General features: G+C 45.2%; 1 protein-coding gene across 1 annotated transcript in view; it reads left to right on the top strand.

The window, feature by feature from the left end:
• The first annotated feature begins 447 nt into the window (after positions 1-447).
• SETD5 (SET domain containing 5) overlaps positions 448-18,837 on the top strand; it is a 64,038-nt gene continuing 45,648 nt past the window's right edge. Inside the window, exon 1 of the mRNA XM_030228040.2 lies at positions 448-599. The gene's annotated coding sequence lies outside the window, so the exon portion shown is untranslated. The remainder of the gene's footprint in view (positions 600-18,837) is intronic.

Genomic DNA, 18,837 nt, shown 5'->3' with positions numbered 1-18,837 from the left:
CCCCGCACCGCCCCTTCGTTCTGCCACGTGTCCCGACGCGGGAGTCGCCCCGCGCCGAGCGATCGCGCCCCGCCGGCCCCGCCCCTCGGCACGTAGCGCGGCTAGCCCGGCGGGCGCTGCCGCAGCCTGCCCGCCCCGCATCTCGTCGACGCTGCCGGCGGCCACCCCCCTGCTCTCCGTGCCGAGTGGCAGCGCCGCGCGCCAATGGGGCGCCGGGACCGTAGGGCGCGCGGCGGGGCGGACGCGTGGAGCCCAATGGAGCGACAGCAAAGGCGGGGCCGCGAGGCGAGGTCGCCAATGGCGACAGCGGGAAGGTGGGGCTGTGGCGGCGGCGGGCGCCCCGGCGGGGCGGGACGCGGCGGCGTGACAGCCAACGGGGAGTGGGGTGGGCGTGCCTGGGGCGCCCCTGGCGCCGGCTCCGGGGATCCCCGTGTACCCAGTGCCGTTTCCGCCCGGCCTGGGGAGAAGCCGCCGCTGCCGCCGGGGGAGGGGCCGCCGCTGCCGCGGCTGAGCGCTCGCTCTCGCCGGCTGCCCGGGACACGCCGTGGCTCCGAGCCGGGCCTGGTGCCGCGCAGGGGCCCGGGGAACGGGCCGGCCAGGTAGGCGCGGGCAGGCGGGAACCGGCCGTACCCGGCGGCGGGACGGAACGCTGGGGCGGGCGGCTGGGCGGACGGCCGCGGGGGCTCCTGCGCGGCCCGCGGTCTGACGCTCTGCTCTGCACTGCCTTGGCAGCCCGGACGGCAGCGCCCCACCGTGCCCCCGGAGGCCCGGCCCGAGCTGACCCGGTCCGGCGCGGTGTGCGGGCATCATGGCGGGCCCGGCTGTGCGCGGGCTCGGGACGCTGGTGGCCGGTGCAGTGCCAGGGCCGGAGCTGGGGCTGGAGCTGCCGCGGGGCTTTGTCGGTGAAGGCGAGCGCCGGGGAAGCCCCTCTGCAGCCCGGCCTTCTCCGCGCCCCCGTGTCCTCGCATTGTCCCGAGGGGCCGAGGGGGTCGTTGTCCGGCTCGGGGCAGCCTCCGGGCTGTGGCTGCCCGCCCCGAACTGCCGGCCCCTCCAGGCCTAGGTGGAGGCAGTGTTTGACCTGCATTTTCTGCTTTCTCATGGTGCCCGCGCGGCGCCTTCCTCCGTAACCCCCGCTCCCGGCGCCGGCGGCTGCAGCGCGGATCCTCCCGCATTTCCTCGCCCGTCACCGCGGCCGGCGCAGGGGGGGTTCCCCGCCGCGCTGCCCGCGCCCCGGCCCCGCTCTGACCCTCGACGGCATTGGCAAGGTCACTGTCGACCGGCGGCTCGTCCTTGGGTGCCGGTGACCGGAGTTCACCGCCGGGCCGGGTGGGGAAGCGGCGCCGGGCAGTGTCTCGCCGTCCCGGGGGAGGGAGAGAGGCGAGGCCGCGTGTGGCCCTGTGGAAGCGGGGGAAATGGGTGTAGCAGCGAGGGGGGGTTCGCAGCCCCTTCCCGGCCGTGTCCTCGTGTTCCTCTGACACCAGCTGAGATCCTGGGTCCGCTGTTGGGGGAAGAGCGTGTTCTGCGGGGCTGGAGAGGTCACGGGCAGCTGCAGGGCTCCTATGGCTGCTGCGGGCTCGGGCCATGATGTAATGAGAGCGTTGGGGGTACGGCGGGGGCGAATCTCTCTCCTTGGGCGAGGGAAGAACTTGATGTTGGTGTCTGATGGTGTGCTGGTACATTATGGATTTCAGGCAGTTGCCCCCACCCTGGCTGGGTGTTGCTGCCGGAATCTAAATCCAAAAAAGGAATTTCTTATTTTTTCAATAATCAGAGATTCCTCTTCTCACTTTTATAGGAAATACTAGGATTTCTTTTTTTCTTCTTCTTGTGGTTGACCCAGGAAGTCATCTTGTTGCCGGCATTCAGGGTTTTTTTTTTTTCGCTGTAGAGGTGCAGGGAGGAGGGTGTTGCTGTGCTCTGGATCCTGTGGGTAAGCGTTGAAGGCAGTGACAGCAGCTGCTGTTGGCTCTGGAGCTCTGGTTGCTATGAGAAAAGCTTCACTAGACTTGGCTGCTATCTCCAGGGAAGGACAGCAGAGCAGCCTCCATTAGTGTGGTGGTAGAGGGATGGCTCACTCATGTTCAGCAAAGGACTTTACTTTTTGGGCTGCTTCCACTGGCCTAAAGCAGGAGCAGGGATATGCTTTGGTCCTGTGGGACAAAAATGTCAAAGGTGGGTTTCATCGCCGTTTTTGAGTTAATGGAATTGCATTAAAGTGTGGGTTGGAAGCCCCAAGTTACCCTTTTCACATATTTTGGTCTGTGTGAAAAGTAGGGCAGCAAGAATTGATATGATCTTCCTGTGAAGTGAAGGCTGCAGTTGTGTCTTTTTTGAACTCCAGTCTCCTTCCCAGCCAGTAACAGAGCCAGATGCTTTTCTTATTGTTTGTATGTCTCCTTCCTCCCCTCCCAGCGCCTGGGCCCCACTTGCCTTATTGACTGGAATTTCTGCTGTGTGCAGTGGGTGTGTGCAGCAGACACCAGCCTGCTAGTGCTGAGGAGGGATTTTCCATTCACAGACCAGGGAACTGTCAAAATAAAGTCCCGACTCAACTTTAGGACTGGAAACAGAAAGTGGGGAGAGGAGTTTTCCTCTGCTGCAGAGTACAATTTATTCTCTGAGCTTCTTACATGCTTTTATGTCAAAATGTATAGGAAATGTTGCTCTGCTGTGGAATAGGGAGGTAAAACTCCTGTGGATAATGGGAAAGATTGTTGACTCAAATGCTTGAAGGAACAGTTTGCAGGAGGCCATTTTTGACGTGACTCTGTATTGTGGAATCTGCCAGCTCCCATCCACACTCTGTCTGCCTGACTGCAATAGCTTCCTTTTTTTTTTTTTTTTTTTTTTTTTTTTTTTTTAAGGAAGAATGAGTGCCTTTCTTATCTGCTTAACTAACCATTTGGCACTGGCCCCTGTCTGTATGATATTGTGCTGTTGAGTTAGAGCTATCAGCGTATTCCAGTTCGTTTGTTAGAGATGAAACTGTTAGTTGAGGTATGCAGCATGGGAATACATTAGCATTAGAAAACACTGCCATCTTTGTAAACTAACACCTATCATGGGGAGCCCCTTGTCCTGGCCTGAGTTACCCAACTCAGAATTACTGTGAGCTCGAAGCAAAAAATTCCAGGACCAGAATAATGTGAGAGATTAAAATATGCCCTTAAATCCGCTTGACTGGCAGCAATCATGTGGTAGATGCCAAACTCTGAGTAGCCTTTATATTTGAGGATCTGTAGCACATAAATTGCCTCACAAGGTGGGGTGAGCAACTTTTAACCCCCTTAAAACACATCAGTCCCTGGGGCTGGAGGTGTGATCTGCTGCTTAACCTGGAGTGACATGACACCAGTACTGAACTCTGAATTTTGTGAGTATGAAAACTGCTTCTTGTTTTAATGAAATACAGAAAGTGATCTTCATGGCCCTTTAGTCTTTGTTTACAGTCTCTCTCTAGGTTGTTTACAGTCTCTCTGTAGGTTATAAAGGGGAATTGGTCCATTGCCTCACATTCTGTTGGATAACTGGCACTGCTTTGACAAGGCCCTGGCTCTTCATTTTACTGTCAAATCCCAAGTGACCTGAAAGTAATATTCCTTAGCTAATGTTGTCTGATATTTCCCTACTGCAAGGTGGGGTGATGAAATCCCATGTACATTTGAATCACTTTTTAAAAAGAGGATCACTTACTGCAAGATTTTATTTTAAAATCTAACAGGTCAAAGTTGAAAAAACAGAGGAAAGGGATGGCATTGAACTGGAGTCTCAGAACATGCAAAAGTTAGGCTCTTTTTTTCTGGAGGGAGAAAACCCAACCAGCGATTGTGGATTTAAATTTTCCAAATGTTCCTTGAAGTAAAAAAAAAAAAAAAAAAAAAAAAATTAATTCCAAGTTCCAGGTGCAAAGTGTGCAAGGGAGAACTAAATGTGTGATGTCCCAGACATGTAATTTATTAATCTGTCCAGTCTGTGCTTTCTCCCATTTTGGATGATCAGACTTTTACAAACTTGTGTTGAATGATGTGATGAGATAAAAATGTTTCTATCTATTCTGGCAATATTAAAACAAACTGATAATGACTGTTCAGAGGTTTGAAAATTCAAAAATCATTGTTCTCATGACATTATTGCTGTATTACAAAAGCACATTTGTGTTTTTACTCTGGTGCTGCTTGTGTGTGTAACTCTGAAATTTTGCCAATGAAATGCTGTGTTGTGTGCAGTGTATGAGAAAGATTGCAATAGGCAAACTGTTCTCTATGTGTACAAGATGTAGTAGCAGTGCTTGAGTTGAAATGTTAAACGTGCTTAAGTGTATCGTGTGTAAGCTGTTCTCAATTGCCCCTATGAAACTTCAGCTGCTATTTGATTTTAAAATAAAAATTGTGTTGTGTTTTACTTGCCTATTTAGTTTTTTTTTTCCTCTTCCAAATTAAAAGAAAAATAGCTATGGGTATTACAGCTGTTACAGATTCTACAGCCAGTCTTTGGCTCCCATGACCAACTTGTGGCAAGAGTTAGTGCACAGTAAGTTTACACTTGCATTGTTAGGGGTGGGTTTGTATAAATCTGTCTCAACCTAAACCTTTTGCTTATTTTGCTCATGGAAAAAGCCCCAGACCATAATGCAGCAAGAATTCAGCATTTTGAAACTGTGGGAGCTGAGATTTTTCTTCCATTTTTTCCTTTTAATTCCTTATTGAAGTTGCTTGGGGGATCTTGGTTAGGGTTGGTTTTTTTTCCACAGGATTTGCTATTTTGGTGGCAATTTTCCAGTATTCCTGTAGCAAATCAGCCGAGCTGCAGCCCCTGTCCCTGCTGAGCAGGGAGAATGTGCAGTGCTCCAGGCCTCCCTGCTGAGCTCACACAGGGGTGGGACTTGCTAAGCTGCTGAAATCGCAGCTAATGCCCACTGAGCATGCTGAGAAACAGTTTTTCAACTGCTCCTAGCTTAAATTTTTTTTCTATAATTAGCAAAGATGCTCTTTGTCTTGAAGGATGATCTGTGGGACAAATCAGGAGGTTCTGGTTCATCGTTCCCCTTCCCCCCTCCCGAGCCAGTGGTGAAGTAGTATTTTCCTGTAACAAAAATAGCTAAAGAGATTTTTTCCTCACTTCAACTGATGAGTCTGAACTTGAAAAGCTGTAGCCCAGAAGAAGAAACCTTCAGCAAATAATAGTCCAAATGCTAGTTTCTGTTGCCACAAGTCCTATAGGAGCATCAGTATCGTTCTTTAAATTGTAAATCTGCATCATTCTGATCCTTAAATCTAATTTAAATGCTAAAACAAGTAGAACAAACAAACCATATTTTAAATAATATATTTGAGAAATAAAATATTTCATGGTGAGTTTTATTTTCCTCCTGCCAGACATGCACAAACCCTGATTATTTTAATGAGCAATATGGGAAATATTCAGCAAAGTGTACTGATGTACTCAGACTTAAAGGTGGAAAAATGTGGGAGGATTTGTCAGTGGTTTGAGTGGCAAGCTTTTAGTGAGCGGGAGAAGTAATTTCTTTTGTGGTCAGGAATCTAATAGTCTCACATTCACCAAACATGAAGAAAAAAGCGGGGACAGAGAGAGGAACATAGAAGAGTGGCATTGAGAAATGGTCAGGAATTTGACTTTTAGACTGAAGTTCAGAAATGATCTGTTGTTTATGCTAAAGTGTAATCCTTATAAACCTGATAACGTAGACAGGTCTTGCATTCCTCCCTGAGGGTCACAGAAGGGCTAAGTTTAGCAAAGAGGAGGTATCCCAAACACTGAGATCTATCTAGTTTTCAAGGCAGCAAACTTGCCTGTTTTCATCCTGTTCTAAATAAGCCTAGGGTTTGTTGGTTTTTTTTTGTTTGTTTTTTTTTTTTTTTTTTTTTACTTACAAGCAGCCTTCTGAGGCAAAATGCCCTAAAATATTTCAAGGTAATTTCATAGTAGAAAGGTCACGGTGCTTTTGATGTGTTCATATTTAGAACATGATTACAATTGCAATCATACACATTGACAAGAAGATATTGTCTGGATTTGGTAGCTGCTCATTTAGTGACTCAGGCCTATTCCTGTTGTCCTCACAGAACTCATACCAGGGTTTTCTTCTGCAGCCTTACTGATTTATAGGACAAAATGTTTTCAGTGACCATGCCAGCAACCTGGAAAACAGTTTGAAGTTCTTTCTGATACTTTCTTTCTTTCTTGACTTTAAAGCAAGCAGTTTGAAATGCAACTTGTTGATAGGGAAGGCGTGTGAGACCCTGCCACCGAACTTTTTAACAGAACATGCCTGCTGCTACTGATTCAGTAAAGGAAAAAAAAGAAAAAAAAGAGGATGCAGCTTGGAGTTTTAGTTCATTGGCATCAGATTATGTGGCCTCTTGGTTTTGCATGACTTTGAATCATGAAAATAAGTGGCAGAGAATTTTTGAGGATTATGTTGATGGTCATATTTGGATAAAGAAACCCACATAAGACAGTATTGCTCACACTGTAGTACAGAAAGTTGTTTCTGGGAGCAGAATATGGGAGGTGCGGAGTTACAGCTGGTGGAAGGATGAGACCAGAAAGACTGAAACTTCTCACCACAGCTCCAGGTAGTGCAGAGAATGGGAACAGAGGCATATTTTTCAGTGTGGTAATGTTTCCCAGCGCTGCCTCTGCCCAAATTACATCTTTCTGGGAATGCTTTAAGTCAGATTTTAGGACTGGAACCCCCTGTAGGATACTGGTGTGGAAAGTGCTGCCAAGGAGCAGTTCTCAACTGTTTTTATGGGAGAGAGTGAGGAGGTGAGAACGTATCCTTGCTTGTAGGCAGGAAGAAGTACACTGGGAAAAGTTAGAGAACCAGTGATTTGGGAAACTGAAGTGCCCTGGGGGTTCAACATGGAGCCCTTAAATAGCATGCCTCAACCTGAGCTGCACTATCAATTTATAGATACTTGGAAGAGTGCACAAGTCTTTTGCATTTGTGTGGCCTTCAACAAAAGGCACTAAAACATTATTTGCTGTGTTTCAGTGGCATTGACTTGGAATAGCTTATAATGTTACAGGAATGCTTTCAGTAATGTGACTGTAGATTAACTTTCGCTACAGCTATGATCTGGAAGCTTCCTGTATAAATACATCTGAAGTGAACCTTTGAAGAAAAGATGACTGCTTGATGGAGTTAAGTAGGCTCTGTTTGACTGGAGAGGAGACTGGCTTGCTGGTTCAAAGTTCTCTTGCAGTTTTATGAACTTAAGGATGTTGGGGTTCAAGATGGTCTGGAAGTTAAGAAGGAACAAGGATACTTTCAGGGTGAAAGTCAGGTTCTGAGCTTGTCACAAAATTGCTTTGTTGTGCAGTTCTTCTAATTTCCACCTCAGGCTTTGCTTGTATATGGAAATTTGTGTGTTAAACTGGAATGGGTGTTCGTGACGCACAGTATGTTCATTCTATAGCTTTGTGCAGGTTTTTGGTGCACAGCAGTGTTCTATGGCAGTTCAGGCTGACAGCCCTGTTCTTCCCAGTGTCACTTTTGCCTCTCTTCTGGTCCATGCCTGCCCCAGTAGTGAACTATTCAGGAATATTACCATTCAGAAAACAAGTGCATTTTATTTTTGAAAGGAAGAGTTTTCTGCTGGCTTTTGCCTGAACTGCTTGTCTGTGGGGTCAGGTTAGCACCAGTGCAGGGAGGGATGGGGAGGCTGCACTGAAGCTGTGCCAGCTGAAGTCAGCTTGAAACTATTGCAGAACTGCACCCCGCGAGCGAGGTTACTCCAGGTGAAGTTACACGAGACAGCTGAGCATATCCAACTGCTCTGCTGCTGAATGGGGGAAGTTTTGTTCCCCCTTGCTCTCTCACCCAACGGGGAGTTCTGCCTTTTTTGTCTGCCAGCTTTGGTTCCTGCTGGATTCCTTTTCTGAACTTCTCCAGCTTGCTAACCCAGTAGAAAGCTGTGTTGGGGTTATTTTATGTTTTGGGTTTTGCTGGATTATTTTTTTGCCAAGATAGTGAACTGAACTGTCTCACTGAGAGACTTGTCAGGCATCCAGAGCCCTCACAAAATAAATAGGGGGGAGCATATGGCTGGAAGTGCAGAGGATGTGGTGGGGACCTGAGAAGGGGAACAGGGTCTCCGCCTCTCGGTGCCGCACCCAGTGTGTCCCCTGTAACTTCACACTCCTCTGGAAGGAGAGTGAGCCACCATCCCTGCAGGCTGACAAACCTGTGCCAATCCCTGAGTTTGTGCCCTTGATCATTGTGTGTGGACTGTTTTATTTAGACAAACCCTTAGTTTGAAAATTGGTGATATAGTCTTGCCTTCATCTGTTCTTGTTTGTTTGAGAAGCTGGTCAGATGTGAGTTTTAATGTAGGCTTGATCTGTGATGGTGGAGAAGTGTTACAGCCTCAGCTTGGTGCTTAACTGTTTCAAACCAGTAAAATATTGTAGGTATACTTTTGCAGAAAGTCAGTACAGCTGGAAGCTGGAGTGATGACTCATTTTGGAAGATGGCAGAAAGTTAATTAGTATAAAAATATTACTAATCTGTGTAAGTAAATGCACCACACAATATTTGTTTTCTCTTTTTTTTTAACCTAGGAATTAGAAAGTCTCTGTTTTGTATTTACTTGCCAGTTGTTGCGGGTAATGAAATACCAAGGGGTGCAGAAAATGATAAATTACTGAAGATACACTGTCAACAGTGTAAAAAAATCATGGTGTGAATTCCATATAACTTCACTGAAAATATATAAAGAATGACTGGAACGACACAAAAATGTAATTCAGCCAAGGCCAGTTGCAGCAGAAACTTCAGTCCTATTTCTTTAATATGGAAAACTTGGTTATAGCAAATTTGAAATAAAGCAATTGTCAGTGCACTATAGATCCTGTTGGGTGCTGCTCACTGCGAGCTGAGGCTTTGTCTCTTACCTAGTGAGACTACTTAGTCTAACAGAACTTGAGGCAGCATTTTGGCTGTTTGTGTTTGAATAAAGGTATTTAAATGTTAGCATGTCATGACATCTCCAAACGCGTACTGCTGTGCAAAAAAAATTCATGATGGGTGTGAGCAGTATGCCTCATAAGCAAGAAATCTCATCTGTTGCAAGGGTAATCTTTTATTTAATGAAAACATTTGCAAATAGCCCCAAATCAATCACTTTGCCATAAGGGAACCAAGCAGAGTGTATGTGCTGTCTTATCTTTACAGCCGACAGCAGCTGTGAGTTTTTGCAGTGTGGAGCTGAATGCCCAGGTGAGCACTGGGGTGATGTGTAAGGAGAGCTCTGGGCACTCCATCTGAGTGCTTGTGTCTGCTCCCCACCCACGCCCCAGGCTAAGGACTCAGGGTTGGAACACATCATTTATCTGTGACAGAGGCTGGGCAGGAGGTGGAAAGTTATACTAGGACGTTGCTTTTTGGGGTATGCCATCCCAAATCTGTCTCTATAGATATGTCCCTTATCAGCAGGAAGATCTCTGCTGAGGTTAAAGCTGTGACTTGTAAGATAGGCAAAGGAAATACTTTAACTCTCCCCTGCAGTGGTGCTGTTTGGAGGGGCTGTTTCTTGCCTGCTCTGCCTGAGGTGGGAGGCACTTGGATGCCCAAGTCCCAGGGCTGTTGGCATTCTTTTCACACCTGCGGAAATCATCATTAGTGCTGCTAAGAGTGGTGCTTGTTACCTTTCCAGCTTAGCTCCTGAAACACCTGGAGCATGGTGTCGGTCACACAAAGTCAAGAAGCTGAGCACAGAAGTGTATGCATCTGACAACACAGGTTTGATCTCTGGTGGATTCTCTTTGGCCACTGCAGGTTCAAAGTATCTTTTATGAAATGTTCAGGTACAGAATTCATAAGATTAAAAACTCCCAAACTGGGAAAAGACTTTCCCCACAGGCTGCCATGGAACAACTTAAGAGTTGAAACTGATGTGTCACAGTTCCTGTTTCCTGCTCCTGCATTTCTAAGTCTTACATGTGCAGACAGCAGTAATAAATTAATAAAGAATAAAGCACTAGCATGTTCTAAAAGTGAGACTATGCATTGAAACCTGCAGTCATTAGTTACACCTCTCTTGGATGCAGCTTGGGACTGTCAGCTTGAAACTGGTCAGCAGAAATTTGTTGAATCACACGTGAAAAGAGAATCCCAGGGAGAATTAAATGGGATGTCCAAATGCTCATGTAAGTTCTTTGGTTTTTGCAGAACTGTATGAAAGTGTAACCAGGATCCTCTCTGTGAAATCTTTTGCTTGAAAAATCTTTTTTTTTTTTTTAACAGTTTTTAAACAGTGTCACACAGCAGAGATGGATGGGGAGCAGGCTGTTCTTGTAAGCAAAGTTTGTAGCTTTCTGTTGCTCTTCCAGTGTCAGAGTTTAGGCGTCATTCCTTTTTCTGAGTAATAGTGAAGCAGTCTGTTCCCATGAGAGTCACTGGGCTGAGGCAATACTTGAAAGGAATTCTAAAATTTTCAGTTTCACATGAAGAGAAGGTTGTGAAGGAGGAAAAAAGTAGCTTTGACACATATTTTTAAAATGATGGAAACTTTTTGCTGAAGTTGTTGAGAGATGGTTGTTACTGAAATGGTACATGATTTTAAAATGCAGAAATTTGTCTTAAACAACTGGACTCTCTATGAAATTCTGTTAGTACTGAAAAGGTATCATTTAGCTTAGGTTAAAATCTCTGTTACACTGTCATTGCTGATTTTTGGAGTCTACCGCTTCTCTCCCAGGATGTGTGTGCGGGTCCTTAGCTTTTACTGACCAGGAATGAAACCTGTGAAATGACTGAAATTTTTTTAGGTGCTTTTTGCCCCCTGAAAGTTCAAGATGAAATGCTGGCAAGATGATGGGTCCCCACTCATATTCTGCTTAGAGCTAGATACAGCCCTGGCTTTCATGTCTAGAAGCACTGTATGTGACATCTCAGGAGAGGTATTTTGATTTTACTGATAAAAATATGAAGGCACAAAAAAGGACTTGCATAGGACATCTTATAAGCAGTGTGGAGGTACAACATATTTGGTTTGGGGGTGTTTTTTGCTTTTGGTCTAGTGGTGCAAATTTCAGTTTTAGGTGGCTCTCTCACCCACACCAGTTATCACCTCTGCCTACATGTCCATGTTCAGTAGTGTTGTGTTCCTTCTCTATGTATCTTGAGTTTCTTTCAGTAAAGCTGTCAGTGGTTTGAATACTGCTGTTAGTAGGTGTGGTGGGGAGTGCATTGCATAGTGGATACAGGTGGAAACATCTGTGTGAGCTGATGATGGGGAAGCATGGTAGTATGAGCCAGGGTGTTTTCCCTGCCTGTTTTCATAGCTTTGTAATGCTCCAAGGTAGTTTGGGTTATGAACAATGCTGCTATTGATTTGTAGCCACAGGACTGATAAGCTGTGTAAAGGGGCCTTCAGAGTACTTTGGGAAACTGTGTTTGGATATGTTGGGTGCACAAAATCTATCTGCATTACTCAGGAAGATAATTCCTGTCTGTGCTGTTTTCCTTCTGTGTTTAGATCATTCTAGTATCCAACTCTTACCCAGCTGAGGTCTCGATAGTTCTCAGTTTTTCCATAATGACAAAATCAAATTAGCCCTATGAGTGGTGCATGTGAAATTCCTTTTAGTTAAAGCACATTGCCCTGAATATTTCCAGGCTGGCTTTTTTTTTTTTCTTGTGAGAATTCAACATCTTGTGTTTGAAAGAGAAAGGAGAAAAGATGCAGATGAGGAAATGCTGTTGTTTAAGGTACAGGGAGGAACAAGTAACTTGTTTCTAGAACATAATCTGTCCAGCTGTGACTTAGTCATCTTCAGTCTTATATAAAATGCATCCAGTCTAAATAGTTGAGCGTCTCCCTCCTGAATGCGGCAAACCTTTTATGCTTATGTGAAGATGTGAAGCTGTAACAGGCGCAAGGCATCATCTTAGGAGTACCTTCATACTTGGGAACCTGCAGCATCCATCATACTGTCAAGCCTCATTTACTCATGTGATGGGATTTTTTTATTTTATTCTCTTTCACATTTTTTTCAAGCTCTAAGAGATTCCTTGCTGTTGGCAGAGAATACAGCACTAATAATTCCAGACAGGAGAGCAGAGAACGTAACGTGAGAACAGGGGTGACTCCTGAATCAGACTGAAGGTTTTGTTCATCTCTGACAGGGCCAAAAATTGATGTTTGAGGAAGAATGTAAGGTGAGAAGATCACAGGATCTTGGCTAATGTGTCTAATTTCAGTGTAGTAGTTCCTGCTGTTACATTACATGCAGCCCTGCTCTTAGTCACTTGGATTTCACATAGCTGTTCTTCAAGGAAAGGGGATAACTTGGCTATTATGAAATGCTTTTATATGGATAAATGTATTTCCACACAGGTCCTTTGTTTATATAATTATGGAGGTTTTGGAGGGGTGGGGGAGATTTTTCTTAGCAACAAGCAGGAACTTGTAAGCTTTGTAGGAACTGGCATGGGTGAGTTGAGAGATATTCTGTGCTACTTAAGGGATGATGGTCAGCCTTGTTTAGGTAGTCAAGAAAACTGATGTTGTACACCAACAATAACACTGCTGAGTGTGTTGTTAAATAAATGTATTGATAAAGAGAGGTGTTGATAAATCTTATGACTGTGGACATGGAAGATGACATTTAAAATTCTGTCAATACATTTCCCATTAATACACATTACATGAAACTTGGGAAGCTGCATCTTCAGTCACATATGTATGCAGGGGAAGGTCTCCTTAGGAGGGGTACTTGAAGCTGTGCTTCACATTCTTCAAAGGCTTCTGAGAAAGTGTTTGATGTAGTTTTAGTTCTAAAAAAAAAAGTTCTACAGTTTTTTTCATAAGAACTACAAGTACACTGTGCTCACTGTGAAGACTTAATGGCTTGAGTTGATGCTGCTTGGGGACCTCAAGGCTGCAGTGCATTGCATGATTTTTGTGGTAAATCCATATACCGGTTTTCAGGCTGTGCTGGACAAACATGGCCTAGCTCTCATGTAAGCTGCAATGCCAAGTGTAAAAATGACTAGGTGAGATTTTCCATTCTTTGTTAGGTGGAAAGTCAGATCATCAGAAGGTTATTTTTGGCCTTAAAATACATAGTTATGCAAAGACTTGGTGGCCCTGGAGAAGAAATGAGCAATGCCTTGAGCAACTGATCCAGGTTGGCCCCTGTGTTGGGGGTAGGGAGACAGTGTTTCAGTCAATTTAACTTTCTGTGGTCCCTTCAAATTTGGATTATTCAGTGGCTGAGTGCAAGACTGGGTGTAGGAGGTCTGGGGGACATGCCTATTGTAGGTGGAGAGGGCAAAAGATAGGAAGAGGAAGGCTATGCTCTGATACTGGAAATCTTTGTGCTGGAGAAATTGCATTAATAGTGGAGACCTGAAATAGCTGAGACTGGAAGTTGGCAAGAACATACCTAGCTTTCTAGATGTTTGTGAGATGAAATCAGATTTTAATTCACTGTTCTTTAGATTCTTTTTATCTGAATAGCATAAAATATTTGATGATTCTTGATCACTAGAGAGGTGCTAGTGGGTAATAAAGTATATTTAGGGATCTCTGAATTGTTTTGCCACATTTCAAAAAAATATATGAATCCATCCAGATGCAAGGTCATGCATTTGTTAGCAAAACAGCAGATCCACCTAAAAATTGTGAAACAGCGTTTTGGAAAGCAGTAGCTCAAAGGACTTTAAGGTCTTTACAGCTTGTTGCCTCTACGTTGGGCCATTATTTTATTTAAAAGGGTTAATGTGATTCCTGGACATACTGAAGAGGAGGGGAAAAAAAGTGGGGAAAGGAATGTGAAGCAAAATAAGTAATCTTATAAACACAGCAGCGTTGAGACTGATACTGGAATTGAATTTTGGTTTCCATGCTTCAAGAAGAATGCCAGTGTATTTGGAGACAATTCAAAGGACAGCTGCAGAAATGATCCAGGGACTGGAAAATAAGCCTCATGATGTGAGGTTTAAAGGAGCTCAACTTACTCAGCTTATTGAAAAGACAATTGAGAGAGGACTTGATCTTTCTGTAAAAGGACTTGTGAGATTTGCTGACAAAGACATAGCAATATCAGCTGAGGTTAGACAAATTCAATTTTGAAGTACAGTTTCTTAGCAATGATAGTAGTTAAAAATCAGATTTGTTTACAGGCAAGGGGAAAGGAGCAAACATTCATCTTAGTCTTTTACGAAAGGCCCAACTTAGTTGTTTTTGGAGAAAATGCATTGCAATTTATTTTTTAAAATTATGATAATACGCCTTTCCTGACACTAGAGTTTAAGAATCTTTGGAGATTTTGTGCCATGATCAGTTAGTGTGAGTTCAGGTACATGAACTTGCAGTCACAGCCAAGATCATGAAATTAAGATGAATTTAGAGAAGAAATAGTTAAGCTGGTGCTAGAATACTGCCTTGCACAACACACATGAGATGTGAAGGGAACTCTGAAATTAATGCTTTGTGGTCTGCATCATTGGAACGCAGCTCTTTCCCATACTGTGTTTCTTCAGATGTTTAAGATATGGTTAAGGCTTTCTGAAAGCCCCTACAGAGAAGCCCTGATGTAACTGTGTACACTCACGGTATTCAGATGAGCATTCCTGCATTCCGGTTGGCTGCAGCAGAAGTCTGTAAATCTTTTTCATCCTTTTTTAGAAACAGTATGAAAAAAATTACACAATGGCAATATGATTATAATTCTTCTGAGAGTAAGCACAAACTCTCCTGGTAGGTTTCATTCTTAAATGAATGTAGGATATTCTCTAGCTCTCAAGTTAACTGGACTTGTTCAGAAAGTTTATTTGTGTTTGAAACAAATAATTGTAAGAAGTGGTGTTCTGATGGCACTTGTTTGCTGGTTTTCATGCTGTCCAAATGAGAGTACTTTAGCAATTCTACTTGTCCATCGCATTGTAAATTCACCTGGGGAATTGAGTGACTCAGTTTGGTAATGGCTCCAGATCATGCTTCTACTTTTTATTTGCAGTTGTGCATTCCACCACTCCCTTGACGGCTGCCAAGTTTCTGTATTTCCATAGATTACCTTGTTCCAGATGCCTTTGCAGACATGCAGAGCTCTTAAATTCCCTTCTGGTAGCTCTCAAAATCGGCTGCTTTGTGCAGGTGGAGCTCTCCCGGTTGGTTCTGCCTGAGTGCATGCTTGTCCTTGCCTGTGCAGAGGAGGACCTTGAGCTACCCGGGCTGCTCTTTTCTCCTGTGTGGCTGCATTCCTGCCTCTCCTCTCTTCCTCCTCCAGGTCCAGTCAGGGAGGAGCCCCATTGCTGTCACCTCTGCAGCTGTGCAGTAAGAAACTGCTTCTATGTCCTATGGAAGAAAAGGCAGCTGAACATTTTCTGAACATTTTCTATCAATTTGTCACATAAATTGTGCTGTTTCTGAGGTGGGAAAGAAGTTGTCTGGCAGCTGGAAGTTTCCTTGCTTAGGGCTAGCAAACTGCAGGAACGTGTTGGGGCACTGCGCAGCACAAAGCAAAGACCTCCAGCTTTGAGATCAAGTGCAGCAACCCCTGCTACTCACCTTGTCCAGACAGCCCTGTCTGCCTTAACCTGCAGGAGCAGGTTGCAAGAAAAAGTCACAGCTGCACACAAAAGAGGTTGTAAGGGCTCAGTTTAAGAGTAGGGAAATCGCCCTCTTCCTTGCCTTCCCTCTCGGATGTGTCACTGTCCCCCTCTCCACAGCATCACGAGGCTGAGGGAGAGGACCTGCTGGAGAAGGCTCAGTCTGTTCAGCCTGAGCAACTTTTTGCATTTCAACCTCTTTGTTTCATCCTGTGGTTGTACATACATGTGCTTAGTTGCATTTATGATAATCATGAAAAATACCCTGAATGTATTACTCTGCTCGTAATTCAACCTTCAAAAAAGATGGAGGTAGCAGATAGTATTACAAGGATGTGTTACAGAACCACTCACTCAGCATCGCTTTCGTGTGAGCTCTGTGTGAGCACTCTTGGCCAACTGTTTGATGTCAACGCTCCTGTGTTACCACCCACAAGCAGTTAAGATGGTTGATGGTGTGCTGTGCTCTTCTCAAAGGAAGAAATTACTAATTTATGTGCAATTCATCAGAAATAAATCAGGTTTAAGTGATTTTTGTCTTTTTTCAGTCACTGGTTGCAGGTGTTTTACTGCTAATTTCTGGTCATCTACATTTACTCTGAAAATGCGTTCAACTGGATTAACTGCTTTTTATCTTGTTAATAAAAAAATGGGCTATTCAAAAAAGTGATTGTGGCTCTCAGCACTGTCTCACCAAGCTTTGCATTTCTTGCCAGCAGTTAGGAAGTAGGTATTTGGGAGTTTCCTGAATAAGCATTACATCTTTTTCTCTGTGATTGTAAGAGCAAGTCTGTGATTATATTGTTTTATGAAAAAACCAAAACAACTTTAAAAAATTTATATTCTTTAAATCTGGTTGGGCCAATATATTGCTGGCTACTGTCTTATTCTGTAAATCTGACTACTGGATGAACATCCTCTCTACATGGAGGATATAACATGCAGAGCTGGGGCATGCCGAGTCAGCAGTACCTGCATTTTGGGACCAGTGCATATCTTACCAGTGCCAAAATACCATATAATGTAAGATGCAACTCATCCAGAAAAGTGAGACATGATAAAGAACATCTCTTGGACGTGTTCAACATCACTGAGTGGGTGGAAGCCCCAGAAAAGGAGCTAAGGGTTATTGGCTGATGCTACCTTTGGGCCTCATGAGTGCTCCCCACCACTGTCCTACTGACTTAGTCTGCTCTCTAACAGGTTTTGGGCTGGGAAAAGCACATCTGCCAGAAATATGTGAATTTGCTAGGGGTCCCAGAACCATCTTACATGACCATGAGTGCAACTGGGCACCAGGTCCTGGGCAAGTGCTACAGTTGGTGATGTCTCCTAGAAAGATGTCCCTGAGAAGGGGATGTGGTGGGACAGTACAGTGGGCTGAGCCTTGAAAAGTGTCTCAACAGGCAATATTGCCAAAATCATGTAAAATGCGCTGGATTTTAATGCATAACAGTGATTATGTAGCTCAGTTATGGACCTGACTCTTGCCATGTGCAATACAGGTTGCAGGTGTTTTTGTCACCTGGTTTCTCACTCGAGGCCCATCAGACAGACTGGTGTCTGTGGAAAGCAGCTCAAGATGATTACACAAGCCTGGAGTAACTTCCTTACAATGCAGAGAAAAATGTATTTGCATGATTTCGAGCCCAGGTGCAAGGCTGCAAAACTTGCCAGTCACAAACCACAGAGGCCTGGTTGGAGCTGGAATGGCACTCGGTTTGGGCAGGGGCGAAGGGTCAAAATGAGTCCTGTAATGGGAAGCAGGGCTGAACCTTCGCGTGGGAGCTGCGGCTCCATAATTGCCACGCTGTGTGATGTTGCCATGGCTGCCGGGGCAGTCCCTGCGTGGTTTCCTGATGTGTGAGAGCAGGCCGAGGCTGCCGGCGAGCGCAGAGCTGCCCTACGTGTTTGGGGAGCTCAGGCGTGCGCTGGCAAGCTGTGGTGATGGGAGGATCCCTGTGTGGGAGATTGGAGGCTTTGAGCTCAGTCTCTTCCCCATCTCTTCCCTCCCAACAGATCAGAGAACGGGCTGTGATTTTTGCAGGACTTTAAAACACCCTTTTTTTTTTTTCTTCTTTTTTTTTCTTATTTTTTTTCTTCTTTCTCTCTATTGCAAAGTTCTTCATTCTGCCTTAGCTGGGGTCGTGCTAGGAGCGAGGCTGCAGTTCGAAATGGAGAATCCTGGGGGCACGAAGGAAGGCCTGGGGGGGCTTGCTGGGCCTGGGGGACTCTGGCATGTTTTGATCCCAGAGCCTTTGGCTGCCTTGCCATCTGCATAGCCTGTGAATAGTTTTCTCTGGCACAGACCTTGTTCCTTAGCGTTGCATCATCTCTGGGAGAAAGGCCAGGTCCGGAGCCCCAGCACAAAGGCTTTCTGAAGCCGATGAAGCTTGTTCTGTGTGAGGAGCGTCTCTCTCCTTCCTGTCGTCCTTTCCTTGAGATTCCTGAAGCGGCCTCCGTCCGACAGCCCCCTCGTCAACAGCTGCTTTTTCTCCACCGCTTCCTGCACACCTGGCTGATGCAACGTCTGCCTTGGAAGCTCTGCCGGAGTCTCCTGTGAAGCTGGGTTGTTTGCCCCGGCGGGGAGTGGCCGGGCAGGCAGCCTTGTCACGTGGAGGCCCTAAATAGATGTATAAAGGACATACAGCGAGACCTCGAGGCACAGGCAGAGAGTATTTAGTGGGATTATGTAGAAATCTTTTTTCCGATACTGGGACTAGAGGTTGCAGTCCTACTCCTGGCAACTTGTTAGTGGTTAGCCTTCCATTGGTTGTAAGTTCGGGATACTGCTCTGTGCCAGTAAATCCTGCTGATTCCCCTTCTATATTCAGCGACTTCCCGTGACTCTGGACTGTCCGAATTCTCATGGGAACTGTAATTCTCTGGCTTTGGATTTGATCCTAGTTATTGCGCTTTATTGCTGAGTTTCCCTTTGACCTTGCATGTGGTACAGGCTTTTCTCTCTGAAATACCTTCAAAACGCAATTTCAGGGTCTAAAGGTTTTTTTTCTTTTTGTGGGGGGTTGTCTGACAAGCTTTTAAATTTAAGGTTTGTCTACATAGGAAAGTTTAATAGTTGCATGGATTAAACCATTCATGTGACTACTATTGCATACACAAGCAACAAAATTTAGAACAAAGAAGCACTTTGGTCTGCTAAGATTGAAACAATGTTGTTTACATTATTTAAATTAATCTTGAGTCTTACTTGATCTATAACCGTTTTCTGGTGTAGGCAGGTCTCTTAAAAC

Source organism: Serinus canaria, chromosome 12, assembly GCF_022539315.1.
Source record: "Serinus canaria isolate serCan28SL12 chromosome 12, serCan2020, whole genome shotgun sequence".
Lineage (NCBI taxonomy): Eukaryota > Metazoa > Chordata > Aves > Passeriformes > Fringillidae > Serinus > Serinus canaria.
Note: the sequence above shows the minus strand (reverse complement) of the source record. Positions and strands in the feature narration are given on the sequence as shown.